The sequence below is a fragment of the Bombina bombina genome, chromosome 3 (assembly GCF_027579735.1).
Source record: "Bombina bombina isolate aBomBom1 chromosome 3, aBomBom1.pri, whole genome shotgun sequence".
Classification (NCBI taxonomy): Eukaryota; Metazoa; Chordata; class Amphibia; order Anura; family Bombinatoridae; genus Bombina; species Bombina bombina.
Genome location: NC_069501.1, coordinates 1,190,758,671 through 1,190,773,581, shown reverse-complemented (window position 1 = coordinate 1,190,773,581; position 14,911 = coordinate 1,190,758,671). Strand labels below are relative to the sequence as shown.

General features: G+C 40.2%; 1 protein-coding gene across 1 annotated transcript in view; it reads left to right on the top strand.

The window, feature by feature from the left end:
* The window catches only part of LOC128654617 (melatonin receptor type 1B), a 417,516-nt gene that overhangs the window by 31,843 nt on the left and 370,762 nt on the right, over positions 1-14,911 (top strand). The gene's annotated exons all lie outside the window — the stretch shown is intronic.

Sequence of the window (14,911 nt, the reverse complement as noted above, 5' to 3'; positions counted from 1 at the left end):
GTGTGTGCGTTCACTTTCACTACTTACGGTCCTGACACCCTGGGGTCCTCTCCCTTTAGGAACAGGAAAGGTTGAGTTGTGCTGAGTCCCTAACAGCCTTGGAAAATAAAATTGAACAAAATTATTGGCAATCAGTGTTAAGATACAGTACGTATTCCAGCAGATCAATATCTCCAAGTCTCAAAGTTGAGGGAGAAAAGACAAAAATTAGAAAAGGAGAAAAACAATCAAGCAACACAACAACAGTGAACGATAAAGTAATGCAGTAATAAAATATATCAAGCAGTCAATAATGAACCCCCCCTCCCCCCCCTGTATTCCAAAAGAAAAGGATATGAAATGATGTCCTGGGCTGGGCCCACTGACATCGTGCTTCAGATATGTCCTTAGCCTCCATTCCTCTATCATGTCCCTGCAAACAAGAATAATAACAAATGCAGCGAGGGATCTTAGATCCCACACAGTTCATATCACATAGAGAGTGCTACTGTGGCTTCAAGGATTCTCTTCCTCCTCTATTTTATCTGCTTCATTTTGATCCATTCTGCATGGGTTTCGTGAGGTCATAAAAGCACGCAACTGCGTGGTAGATTCAAAAAATCTCGGACCCTGAGGGGTCTGTAGCCTGAGTCTTGCTGGATACAAGAGGGACACTGATTCACCTCTTTCCAAAAGTTCCCTACAATAGGGAGAGAATTCTCTGCGCTTCCTTGCCACTTCGGCGGAGTAGTCTTGAAATAAGTGTATCTTGGATCCCTCATAGACTACAGGGAGTGCAGAATTATTAGGCGAATTAGTATTTTGACCACATCATCCTCTTTATGCATGTTGTCTTACTCCAAGCTGTATAGGCTCGAAAGCCTACTACCAATTAAGCATATTAGGTGATGTGCATCTCTGTAATGAGAAGGGGTGTGGTCTAATGACATCAACACCCTATATCAGGTGTGCATAATTATTAGGCAACTTCCTTTCCTTTGGCAAAATGGGTCCAAAGAAGGACTTGACAGGCTCAGAAAAGTCAAAAATAGTGACATATCTTGCAGAGGGATGCAGCACTCTTAAAATTGCAAAGCTTCTGAAGCGTGATCCTCGAACAATCAAGCGTTTCATTCAAAATAGTCAACAGGGTCGCAAGAAGCGTGTGGAAAAACCAAGGCGCAAAATAACTGCCCATGAACTGAGAAAAGTCAAGCGTGCAGCTGCCAAGATGCCACTTGCCACCAGTTTGGCCATATTTCAGAGCTGCAACATCACTGGAGTGCCCAAAAGCACAAGGTGTGCAATACTCAGAGACATGGCCAAGGTAAGAAAGGCTGAAAGACGACCACCACTGAACAAGACACACAAGCTGAAACATCAAGACTGGGCCAAGAAATATCTCAAGACTGATTTTTCTAAGGTTTTATGGACTGATGAAATGAGAGTGAGTCTTGATGGGCCAGATGGATGGGCCCGTGGCTGGATTGGTAAAGGGCAGAGAGCTCCAGTCCGACTCAGACGCCAGCAAGGTGGAGGTGGAGTACTGGTTTGGGCTGGTATCATCAAAGATGAGCTTGTGGGGCCTTTTCGGGTGGAGGATGGAGTCAAGCTCAACTCCCAGTCCTACTGCCAGTTTCTGGAAGACACCTTCTTCAAGAAGTGGTACAGGAAGAAGTCTGCATCCTTCAAGAAAAACATGATTTTCATACAGGACAATGCTCCATCACATGCGTCCAAGTACTCCACAGCGTGGCTGGCAAGAAAGGGTATAAAAGAAGAAAATCTAATGACATGGCCTCCTTGTTCACCTGATCTGAACCCCATTGAGAACCTGTGGTCCATCATCAAATGTGAGATTTACAAGGAGAGAAAACAGTACACCTCTCTGAACAGTGTCTGGGAGGCTGTGGTTGCTGCTGCACGCAATGTTGATGGTGAACAGATCAAAACACTGACAGAATCCATGGATGGCAGGCTTTTGAGTGTCCTTGCAAAGAAAGGTGGCTATATTGGTCACTGATTTGTTTTTGTTTTGTTTTTGAATGTCAGAAATGTATATTTGTGAATGTTGAGATGTTATATTGGTTTCACTGGTAAAAATAAATAATTGAAATGGGTATATATTTGTTTTTTGTTAAGTTGCCTAATAATTATGCACAGTAATAGTCACCTGCACACACAGATATCCCCCTAAAATAGCTATAACTAAAAACAAACTAAAAACTACCCAAAACTATTCAGCTTTGATATTAATGAGTTTTTTGGGTTCATTGAGAACATGGTTGTTGTTCAATAATAAAATTAATCCTCAAAAATGCAACTTGCCTAATAATTCTGCACTCCCTGTAGTTCCTTTGTTTGTCTGTAGGCTTTAAGGATAAGGGTTTTGTCCTTGAAGTTAAGATATTTAATCATCAATTGTCTAGATAAGGCTTTTTGCCCATTATTGGGTGGTAAAGGACCCACGCGGTGCGCTCTTTCTGCAATACATGGGATATCTGATTCAGCTATACCTAGCAGCTTCGGGAGCTATTTTTCTGCGAATTCCATTAGTGCGGAACCTGGAACCCTTTCAGATAACCCCACCACACGGATGTTGTTTTGCCGGGATCTGTTTTCCAGGTCCTCTATTTTAGACATTAAAGCTTTATTTTGGCGTTGAAGCTGCATGATGTCTAGCGCTGATTCTCTCTGCTGCACCTCTGTATCTGCTACCTTTTGCTCTACTGTATTTAGTCGTGTTGAGAAGGTCTTAAAATCTGAGGACAAGGTGTCTAGTCCCGTCTGTAATTGCTCAATTTTTGGTAGGAATAAGGCAGACAGCTGTGAGACTATTGGGTGAGTATCTTGTGGCAGAGGGTCAGAGAGCTCCATCGCCGCCGCTAGCGGCGTGTGCACTTCAGCTTGGCTTTTTTGCCGTCTTTCCTGCTGGCGTTGCTTAGACATGTTATCAGTTCTTTTATTATAAGGGGTGTAATATTTTTGCATACAGACAAAAGGTGTCCCAGTATTAGGACCAGCTCTGCTTCTTAAGATCTTATGGTCTGCAAGGATCAAGTCAGGACAGTAGATAGCTTAGGAGAGTTTCTGGGGGGGGTGTCTTGGGGCGGGTCACTCAGTGCTTATCTCCTCATATCGCCTGCTGCCCACACGGAGCTGAAGATATCAATAAAAAGAAAAAGGGTGCTGCTCACTTTATTTTTAATACATGAGGCTTGGTCCTCCCTTCTGCTCCCCCAGTCAGGTAGTAAAATAAAGGGCCAATAATAGATGTCTTATCTCCCTTGGTCCCCACAGGAGCTGTGTAGTGCTGCTTCACCTGTGTGTGTGGAAGAGGTTATGCCAATAAAGTTCCAGTCTTGTGCTGTGACCATACAACAGTTCCCACCACACCGCACCAATTTCACTGAGGGAGTTAACTTTTTCCCCACACCTGTCCAGAGCCTATTATTATGAGATTTGTGAATCGTTTCTGAGCAGTAGTGTCAGGCTGGTGTGGCGCTGAAAGTGAAAGTTGACCTCCGTTATGCAGTTCCAATCGCTGCCTTACAACTGCTGACTGTTGTCTTGCGTTTATTCGGCTGCACTTGCCGCATCAAAGGGGGTTGAGAAAAGCCCTGTGGTAGTGTAGCCGTTCCGACTGCTGTACCTCCGTTTATCCTCTTTTTTTTTTATTTGCGCTCCGGTGGGGGAGAAGTTGAAGAATCTCCTTGCCTGCTCGTGTCCGGACAGGGGTTAAGGTCCCTCTGCCAAGGATAGTGGCTTAATGGGCTACTTTTAGCGTTAAACGCTGCCTAATATTAGGATCAGACAACGGAGCTCTCTCAGTTGCGTCCGTTGCCAGTGCCTGCCCAACCGGAAGTCCTGCTCCTTAGACTTCTATGTTGGAATAGGTTATTGCGTGCACAATATTGTAAGTTCGTTTTTTTGTGCACAACGGGTTAGAGCATGAGGGATAACTTTCAACTTGTAATATGAGCACAACCCAACACTCGCAAAAAGTTTTCTTCTAGCATAGTTAGAGCGTGAAAGTGCTAAGTAGCGCTCCACTCGTAATCTTTCCCCAAATGTTTCTCGGCCACAATTGGACAATCAATTCCACTTTTTTGTATGGGTGCCAGGGATTTCTTAAAGGGACATTAAACCTAAATTCTTTCTTTCAGGATTCAGATAGAGGGGGCGAGATTACATATGCTGCGCAGGCTTCAGCGTAACTGCTGAAACCGGTGCCATTCGTTATTTCACCTTGCACATCGGGGAATCACATAAACCCGGCCGGCATTTTATAAAGTGCAGTAAGTCGGATAAACTAGCAATGTCCAGAAATGTGCGTAGATACAAATTTCTAGAGACGTCAGTGTCTTACGGCACTTTAGAAACTGCCGGCACCTAAGAAAATAAAAATAAATATCAAATCTCCCGTAAAAGTCTAACCCGCCTCCCAAAAATAAAGCTGACACGTCAGAACCCCTATATCCACCATCACCCCCATATCAGAACTAATAATAAATGTATTAACACCTAAACTGACAACCCCCACAAGCAATATGCCGAATTAAACTATTAACCCCTAATCCTCCATTCACCCTAAACTGCCAAACCACCACATTGCAATAAACCTAATTAACCTATTAACCTCTAAACCACCAAACCCCCACATCGCAATAAACCTAATTCATCTATTAACCCCTAAACCGCCAAACCCCCACATCGCAATAAATGTAATTTAATTACTAAGCCCCCTAACCTAACATCCCTAAATTACATAGAATAATAAAATATTAAATTACAATTAAAATAAAAAATCCTAACAGTACTTAAAAAAAAAAAAGTTTAAATTAAAATCTTAAATTACAAAAAATAAAAAGGCTAACATTACAGAAAATAATAAACCAAATTATCAAAAATAAAAAAATTAAACCTAATCCCTATGAAAATAAAAAGCCCCCAAAATAAAAACACCCCCTAATCTAATACTAAACTACCAATAGCCCTTAAAAGGGCTTTTTGTAGGGCATTGCCCTAAGTTATACAGCTTTTTTGCATTAAAAGTCCCCCCTAACAGTAAAAAAAACCTCACCCAACAAACCCCCAAAATAAAAAAAACTAACACTAAAAAAAAAACCTTAGCTACCCATTGCCCCTAAAGGGGCATTTGTATGGACATTGCCCATAAAAGGGCATACAGCTCTTTTACTGCCCTTAAAAGGGCATTCAGCTCTTTTTCAGTGCCCAAAATCCCTATTCTAAAAAAATAAAAAAAAATAAAAAAATAAAATCCTAATGCTAACCCCGAGTATTTTGCTCAACTTCCTTTACTAGAAATCTCCAGCAGTAAAGATACATAAATAGAAACAAAGTAATAAGCCCTCAACCAATAGGGGCTCAGTAACCATAATATAGTATTAGACTACCTCACTTCCTCTTTATTTACTCAAATCCAAACGATATCGAAAACTGATGACTGGAACGAGAAACATAACCGCCGAGCAGCAAAAGAGCAACAGTGACCAGGATGATGGTTGGAACATCTGTACTTCAGGAAGGGTCCGACTTAATCAAGTCTCATGCTGAGAAGAGGTAATTCACACTGAAAATTAAATGGAAATGACACTGCATAATATTCAGGTGAAAATGCACAAATAAATCAAACAGATAAACATTCCAGTTATGACATAAGCAGAAAAATAAATATATATATATATTTTATATATCAACCTAGGCATAGGAAGAAAAAATGGGTGGGGGGAATACTCGCCTCCTGTCTTTAATAAAATTGTGACTATTCTGTCACCAAGGTTAACATAATCCTCATTTTATTGCAAGATAGGAGACTCTTATTTTGCTTTTTTTTTTTTAAAAGCTTACACATCTAAAAGAGTCAGAGCTGCATGAGAAATAGGTTTAAAGTAAAATTTGCGGAAAACAGAATCTGAGGACCAATCGGCAGCTGTCAAGAGGTCTTGTAGTGAGCAACTCAGAAGGAATGCTCTAGACGCCGAAATTCCCCTAAGCGAGTGAGCTCCCAAGGATGAAGGAACTAGAACCAATGACATCAGGGGCAGAACTACCGGTGATGCAGCAGTCGCGGTCGCGACCGGGCCCCCGGTAGGTCCCCCATTAAGAGGGCCCCAGCTTCAGCACAATTTTTTTCTTTTTTTTTAAATTTTATTATTTTTTTGTCAAAAATTTTGCGGCCTCTCTTACGGCTAGATTTAGAGTTCGGCGGTAAAAGGGCTGTTAACGCTCCGCGGGTTTTTTTCTGGCCGCACCATAAATTTAACTCTGGTATCGAGAGTTCAAACAAATGCTGCGTTAGGCTCCAAAAAAGGAGCGTAGGGCATATTTAGCGCAAATGCAACTCTCGATACCAGAGTTGCTTACGGACGCGGCCGGCCTCAAAAACGTGCTCGTGCACGATTCTCCCATAGGAAACAATGGGGCTGTTTGAGCTGAAAAAAAACCTAACACCTGCAAAAAAGCAGCGTTCAGCTCCTAACGCAGCCCCATTGTTTCCTATGGGGAAACACTTCCTACGTCTGCACCTAACACTCTAACATGTACCCCGAGTCTAAACACCCCTAGCCTTACACTTATTAACCCCTAATCTGCCGCCCCCGCTATCGCTGACCCCTGCATTACACTTTTAACCCCTAATCTGCCGCTCCGTAAACCGCCGCCACCTACATTATCCCTATGTACCCCTAATCTGCTGCCCTAACATCGCCGACCCCTATGTTATATTTATTAACCCCTAATCTGCCCCCCACAACGTCGCCGACACCTACCTACACTTATTAACCCCTAATCTGCCGACCGGACCTGAGCGCTACTATAATAAAGTTATTAACCCCTAATCCGCCTCACTAACCCTATCATAAATAGTATTAACCCCTAATCTGCCCTCCCTAACATCGCCGACACCTACCTTCAATTATTAACCCCTAATCTGCCGACCGGAGCTCACCGCTATTCTAATAAATGTATTAACCCCTAAAGCTAAGTCTAACCCTAACACTAACACCCCCCTAAGTTAAATATAATTTTTATCTAACGAAATAAATTAACTATTATTAAATAAATGATTCCTATTTAAAGCTAAATACTTACCTGTAAAATAAATCCTAATATAGCTACAATAATATAAATTACATTTATATTATAGCTATTTTAGGATTAATATTTATTTTACAGGTAACTTTGTATTTATTTTAACCAGGTACAATAGCTATTAAATAGTTAAGAACTATTTAATAGTTACCTAGTTAAAATAATTACAAATTTACCTGTAAAATAAATCATAACCTAAGTTATAATTAAACCTAACACTACCCTATCAATAAAATAATTAAATAAACTACCTACAATTACCTACAATTAACCTAACACTACACTATCAATAAATTAATTAAACACAATTGCTACAAATAAATACAATTAAATAAACTATCTAAAGTACAAAAAATAAAAAAGAACTAAGTTACAGAAAATAAAAAAATATTTACAAACATAAGAAAAATATTACAACAATGTTAAACTAATTACACCTACTCTAAGCCCCCTAATAAAATAACAAAGACCCCCAAAATAAAAAATTCCCTACCCTATTCTAAATTTAAAAAGTTACAAGCTCTTTTACCTTACCAGCCCTGAACAGGGCCCTTTGCGGGGCATGCCCCAAGAAGTTCAGCTCTTTTGCCTGTAAAAGAAAACATACAATACCCCCCCCCAACATTACAACCCACCACCCACATACCCCTAATCTAACCCAAACCCCCCTTAAATAAACCTAACACTAAGCCCCTGATGATCTTCCTACCTTGTCTTCACCATGCCAGGTTCACCGATCCGTCCTGGCTCCAAGATCTTCATCCAACCCAAGCGGGGGCTAGACATCCACTGAAGAAGTCCAGAAGAGGGTCCAAAGTCTTCCTCCTATCCGGCAAGAAGAGGACATCCGGACCGGCAAACATCTTCTCCAAGCGGCATCTTCTATGTTCTTCCATCCGATGACGACCGGCTCCATCTTGAAGACCTCCAGCGCGGATCCATCCTCTTCTTCCGACGACTAGACGACGAATGACGGTTCCTTTAAGGGACGTCATCCAAGATGGCGTCCCTCGAATTCCGATTGGCTGATAGGATTCTATCAGCCAATCGGAATTAAGGTAGGAATTTTCTGATTGGCTGATGGAATCAGCCAATCAGAATCAAGTTCAATCCGATTGGCTGATCCAATCAGCCAATCAGATTGAGCTCGCATTGTATTGGCTGATCGGAACAGCCAATAGAATGCGAGCTCAATCTGATTGGCTGATTGGATCAGCCAATCGGATTGAACTTGATTCTGATTGGCTGATTCCATCAGCCAATCAGAAAATTCCTACCTTAATTCCGATTGGCTGATAGAATCCTATCAGCCAATCGGAATTCGAGGGACGCCATCTTGGATGACGTCCCTTAAAGGAACCGTCATTCGTCGTCTAGTCGTCGGAAGAAGAGGATGGATCCGCGCTGGAGGTCTTCAAGATGGAGCCGGTCGTCATCGGATGGAAGAACATAGAAGATGCCGCTTGGAGAAGATGTTTGCCGGTCCGGATGTCCTCTTCTTGCCGGATAGGAGGAAGACTTTGGACCCTCTTCTGGACTTCTTCAGTGGATGTCTAGCCCCCGCTTGGGTTGGATGAAGATCTTGGAGCCAGGACGGATCGGTGAACCTGGCATGGTGAAGACAAGGTAGGAAGATCATCAGGGGCTTAGTGTTAGGTTTATTTAAGGGGGGTTTGGGTTAGATTAGGGGTATGTGGGTGGTGGGTTGTAATGTTGGGGGGGGGGGATTGTATGTTTTCTTTTACAGGCAAAAGAGCTGAACTTCTTGGGGCATGCCCCGCAAAGGGCCCTGTTCAGGGCTGGTAAGGTAAAAGAGCTTGTAACTTTTTAAATTTAGAATAGGGTAGGGAATTTTTTATTTTGGGGGTCTTTGTTATTTTATTAGGGGGCTTAGAGTAGGTGTAATTAGTTTAAAATTGTTGTAATCTTTTTCTTATGTTTGTAAATATTTTTTTATTTTCTGTAACTTAGTTCTTTTTTATTTTTTGTACTTTAGATAGTTTATTTAATTGTATTTATTTGTAGCAATTGTGTTTAATTAATTTATTGATAGTGTAGTGTTAGGTTAATTGTAGGTAATTGTAGGTAGTTTATTTAATTATTTTATTGATAGGGTAGTGTTAGGTTTAATTATATCTTAGGTTAGGATTTATTTTACAGGTAAATTTGTAATTATTTTAACTAGGTAACTATTAAATAGTTCTTAACTATTTAATAGCTATTGTACCTGGTTAAAATAAATACAAAGTTACCTGTAAAATAAATATTAATCCTAAAATAGCTATAATATAAATGTAATTTATATTGTAGCTATATTAGGATTTATTTTACAGGTAAGTATTTAGCTTTAAATAGGAATCATTTATTTAATAAGAGTTAATTTATTTCGTTAGATAAAAATTAAATTTAACTTAGGGGGGTGTTAGTGTTAGGGTTAGAATTAGCTTTAGGGGTTAATACATTTATTAGAATAGCGGTGAGCTCCGGTCGGCAGATTAGGGGTTAATAATTGAAGGTAGGTGTCGGTGATGTTAGGGAGGGCAGATTAGGGGTTAATACTATTTATGATAGGGTTAGTGAGGCGGATTAGGGGTTAATAACTTTATTATAGTAGCGCTCAGGTCCGCTCGGCAGATTAGGGGTTAATAAGTGTAGGTAGGTGTCGGCGACGTTGTGGGGGGCAGATTAGGGGTTAATAAATATAACATAGGGGTCGGCGATGTTAGGGGCAGAAGATTAGGGGTACATAGGGATAACGTAGGTGGCGGCGATTTGCGGTCGGCAGATTAGGGGTTAAAAATTTTAATCGAGTGGCGGCGATGTGGGGGGACCTCGGTTTAGGGGTACATAGGTAGTTTATGGGTGTTAGTGTAGTTTAGGGTACAGTAGTTAAGAGCTTTATAAACCGGCGTTAGCCAGAAAGCTCTTAACTCCTGCTTTTTTCAGGCGGCTGGAATCTTGTCGTTAGAGCTCTAACGCTCACTGCAGAAACGACTCTAAATACCAGCGTTAGAAAGATCCCATTGAAAAGATAGGCTACGCAAATGGCGTAGGGGGATCTGCGGTATGGAAAAGTCGCGGCTGTAAAGTGAGCGTTAGACCCTTTAATCACTGACTCCAAATACCAGCGGCCGGCCAAAACCAGCGTTAGGAGCCTCTAACGCTGGTTTTGACGGCTACCGCCGAACTCTAAATCTAGCCGTTAGTGTGTGTGGCCATTATCAGCTGATCGCATTGCATTACATTCACAATGTGGAGACTTCGAGTAGGAAGGAAGCAGGAGCCACCACTGCTAAGTAAGTGATGTGACAACTTAAAGTCCTACTCCTGGAAGACCAAAGTGCTGTCCTGGCCTCTGCAATATGTGGACCGGGTGGTGTGTATAAGTCCGGATCCGGTCCACATATATGATCACCTTCCTTGTGTCTTTTGGCTGCTTAGCTCCACCCATACACCGGGCCGTGCGCACACAATTTCAACTGCTCTGCTGCGCATTTAGAGGCGGCAGCGCATAGCAGATGTCCGACGGCCATGTGTGGACCTGTGGTGAAGGAGGAGACACAGCACTGTCTACAAAAGGTTATGTAAAAAATTTGTAGAAACTACAGATCCTTATGTATGAAAAACAATCATAATCTAGTTACTTGCAAACTGTAGAGAAAATCCCAGATTCTGTCCTGAACTGTGTTGCATATCAGTGTCAGCCTGGCAATGACACCGATGCAAGTTCATGAATTTTCAGGCTAAATTTTCCCACTCACTATCGGCTAGATTTAGAGTTTTGTCGGTAACGACCCGCGTAGCTAACGCTGGCTTTTTTCTGGCCGCTCCTTTAAAATAACTCTGGTATTGAGAGTCCATATAATGTCAGCGTTAGGCTCCAAAAAAGGAGCGTAGAGCATATTTAATGCAAATGCAACTCTCGATACCAGAGTTGCTTACGGACGCGGCCAGCCTCAAAAACGTGCTCGTGCACGATTCCCCCATAGGAAACAATGGGGCTGTTTGAGCTAAAAAAAAACCTAACACCTGCAAAAAAGCCGCATTCAGCTCCTAACGCAGCCCCATTGTTTGCTATGGGGAAACACTTCCTACGTCTGCACCTAACACTCTAACATGTACCCCGAGTCTAAACACCCCTAACCTTACACTTATTAACCCCTAATCTGCCGCCCCCGCTATCGCTGACCCCTGCATATTATTATTAACCCCTAATCTGCCGCTCCGTAAACCGCCGCTACTTACATTATCCCTATGTACCCCTAATCTGCTGCCCTAACATCGCCGACCCCTATATTATATTTATTAACCCTAATCTGCCCCCACAACGTCGCCTCCACCTGCCTACACTTATTAACCCCTAATCTGCCGACCGGACCGCACCGCTATTATTATAAAGTTATTAACCCCTAATCCGCCTCACTAACCCTATCATATATAGTATTAACCCCTAATCTGCCCTCCCTAACATCACCAACACCTAACTTCAATTATTAACCCCTAATCTGCCGACTGGAGCTCACCGCTATTCTAATAAATGTATTAAAGCTAAGTCTAACCCTAACACTAACACCCCCCTAAATTAAATATAATTTTAATCTAACGAAATTAATTAACTCTTATAAAATAAATTATACCTATTTAAAGCTAAATACTTACCTGTAAAATAAATCCTAATATAGCTACAACATAAATTATATTTATATTATAGCTATTTTAGGATTAATATTTATTTTACAGGTAACTTTGTATTTATTTTAACCAGGTACAATAGCTATTAAATAGTTAAGAACTATTTAATAGCTAAAATAATTAAAATAATTACAAATTTACCTGTAAAATAAATCATAACCTAAGTTACAATTAAACCTAACACTACACTATCAATAAATTAATTAAATAAAATACCTACAATTACCTACAATTAAACCTAACACTACACTATCAATAAATTAATTAAATACAATACCTACAAATAACTACAATGAAATAAACTAACTAAAGTACAAAAAATAAAAAAGAACTAAGTTACAAAAAATAAAAAAATATTTACAAACATAAGAAAAATATTACAACAATTTTAAACTAATTAAACCTACTCTAAGCCCCCTAATAAAATAACAAAGCCCCCCAAAATAAAAAAAATGCCCTACCCTATTCTAGACTACTAAAGTTCAAAGCTCTTTTACCTTACCAGCCCTGAACAGGGCCCTTTGCGGGGCATGCCCCAAGAAGTTCAGCTCTTTTGCCTGTAAAAAAAAACATACAATACCCCCCCAACATTACAACCCACCACCCACATACCCCTAATCTAACCCAAACCCCCCTTAAATAAACCTAACACTAAGCCCCTGAATATCTCCCTACCTTGAGTCGTCTTCACCCAGCCGAGCCAAATTCTTCACCCAAGCGGAGCAAGAAGAGGTCCTCCATCCGGTAGAAGTCTTCATCCAAGCGGGGCAGAAGAGGTCTTCCATCCGATTGAAGTCTTCATCCAAGCGGGATCTTCTATCGTCATCCATCCGGAGCGGAGCGGCAGGATCCTGAAGACCTCCGACGCGGAACATCCATCCTGGCCGACGACTGAACGACGAATGACGGTTCCTTTAAATGATGTCATCCAAGATGGCGTCCCTCGAATTCCGATTGGCTGATAGGATTCTATCAGCCAATCGGAATTAAGGTAGGAATATTCTGATTGGCTGATGGAATCAGCCAATCAGAATCAAGTTCAATCTGATTGGCTGATCCAGGGGGCTTAGAGTAGGTGTAATTAGTTTAAAATTGTTGTAATATTTTTCTTATGTTTGTAAATATTTTTTTATTTTTTGTAACTTAGTTCTTTTTTATTGTTTGTACTTTAGTTAGTTTATTTCATTGTAGTTATTTGTAGGTATTGTATTTAATTAATTTATTGATAGTGTAGTGTTAGGTTTAATTGTAGGTAATTGTAGGTATTTTATTTAATTAATTTATTGATAGTGTAGTGTTAGGTTTAATTGTAACTTAGGTTAGGATTTATTTTACAGGTAAATTTGTAATTATTTTAACTATTTTAGCTATTAAATAGTTCTTAACTATTTAATAGCTATTGTACCTGGTTAAAATAAATACAAAGTTACCGGTAAAATAATTTATTTTACAGGTAAGTATTTAGCTTTAAATAGGAATAATTTATTTAATAAGAGTTAATTAATTTCGTTAGATTAAAATTATATTTAATTTAGGGGGGTGTTAGTGTTAATGTTAGACTTAGCTTTAGGGGTTAATACATTTATTAGAATAGCGGTGAGCTCCAGACGGCAGATTAGGGGTTAATAATTGAAGTTAGGTGTCGGTGATGTTAGGGAGGGCAGATTAGGGGTTAATACTATTTATGATAGGGTTAGTGAGGCGGATTTGGGGTTAATAACTTTATTATAGTAGCGCTCAGGTCCGCTCGGCAGATTAGGGGTTAATAAGTGTAGGCAGGTGGAGGCGACGTTGAGGGGGGCAGATTAGGGGTTAATAAATATAATATAGGGGTCGGCGGTGTTAGGGGCAGCAGATTAAGGGTACATAGCTATAATGTAGGTGGCGGCTCTTTGCGGTCGGCAGATTAGGGGTTAATTATTGTAGGTAGCTGGCTGCGACGTTGTGGGGGTCAGGTTAGGGGTTAATAAATATAATATAGGAGTCGGCGATGTTAGGGCAGCAGATTAGGGGTACATAAGTATAACGTAGGTGGCGGTCGGCAGATTAGGGGTTAAAAAAATTTAATCGAGTGTCGGCGATGTGGGGGGGGCCTCGGTTTAGGGGTACATAGGTAGTTTATGGGTGTTAGTGTACTTTATAGTACAGTAGTTAAGAGCTTTATGAACCGGCGTTAGCCCAGAAAGCTCTTAACTACTGACTTTTTTCTGCGGCTGGAGTTTTGTCGTTAGATTTCTAACGCTCACTTCAGACACGACTCTAAATACCGGAGTTAGAAAGATCCCATTGAAAAGATAGGATACGCAAATAACGTAAGGGGATCTGCGGTATGGAAAAGTCGCAGCTGAAAAGTGAGCGTTAGACCCTTTTTTGAGTGACTCCAAATACCGGAGGTAGCCTAAAACCAGCGTTAGGAGCCTCTAACGCTGGTTTTCACGGCTACCGCCAAACTCCAAATCTAGGCCTATGTTTGAAATGTACACACCTTGATGATTAGTTCCTAGTTTCTCAGGCAGAGCAATGAATTCACTTTGTGTAATATTAGTTGCCCTTTAAAAATCAAGTCTTCACCCTTTAATTTAATTATTTTAAAAATAATTCTGCAAATTATTTATGCAATTTTCACACGTACAACATCTCCCATAAGCAGAAAAAAATAAATAAAAAAATGATGTGTTCAATATACAAAGTACATTGGTGAAGAATGTTGCATCACTGCATGAACACATACATCAGGATAAATATTTTGAATACTTCTGACAAAAGGAACAATAATATAATATTTCTAAAATTATTTGGTTTATGTGAAGCCCAAAGCAACTGTCCATTGCATAAAAAATAGTTGAAAGACTGTAATGCAAATGGTTAGTAACTTGTGGTTTGGATGAATTCCTAATTGCAAGAGTTTTATAACTTTGTGGATTTCATATTTAATTGCAAATAAAATATTTGTATTATAGTTGTTTCTCAAGATGAAAGTTACTACTAGTTGTATGTTGTAATTAAAAAATAATTAAATGAATCAGATAGAAAAAATAATATTCTTTTAAGTTATGATATCAGAGCAGGTTTGTGTGTGTGGTGTGTTTATTTGTGTGTTACTGTTGTATGAGAGTGTGTGTGTGTG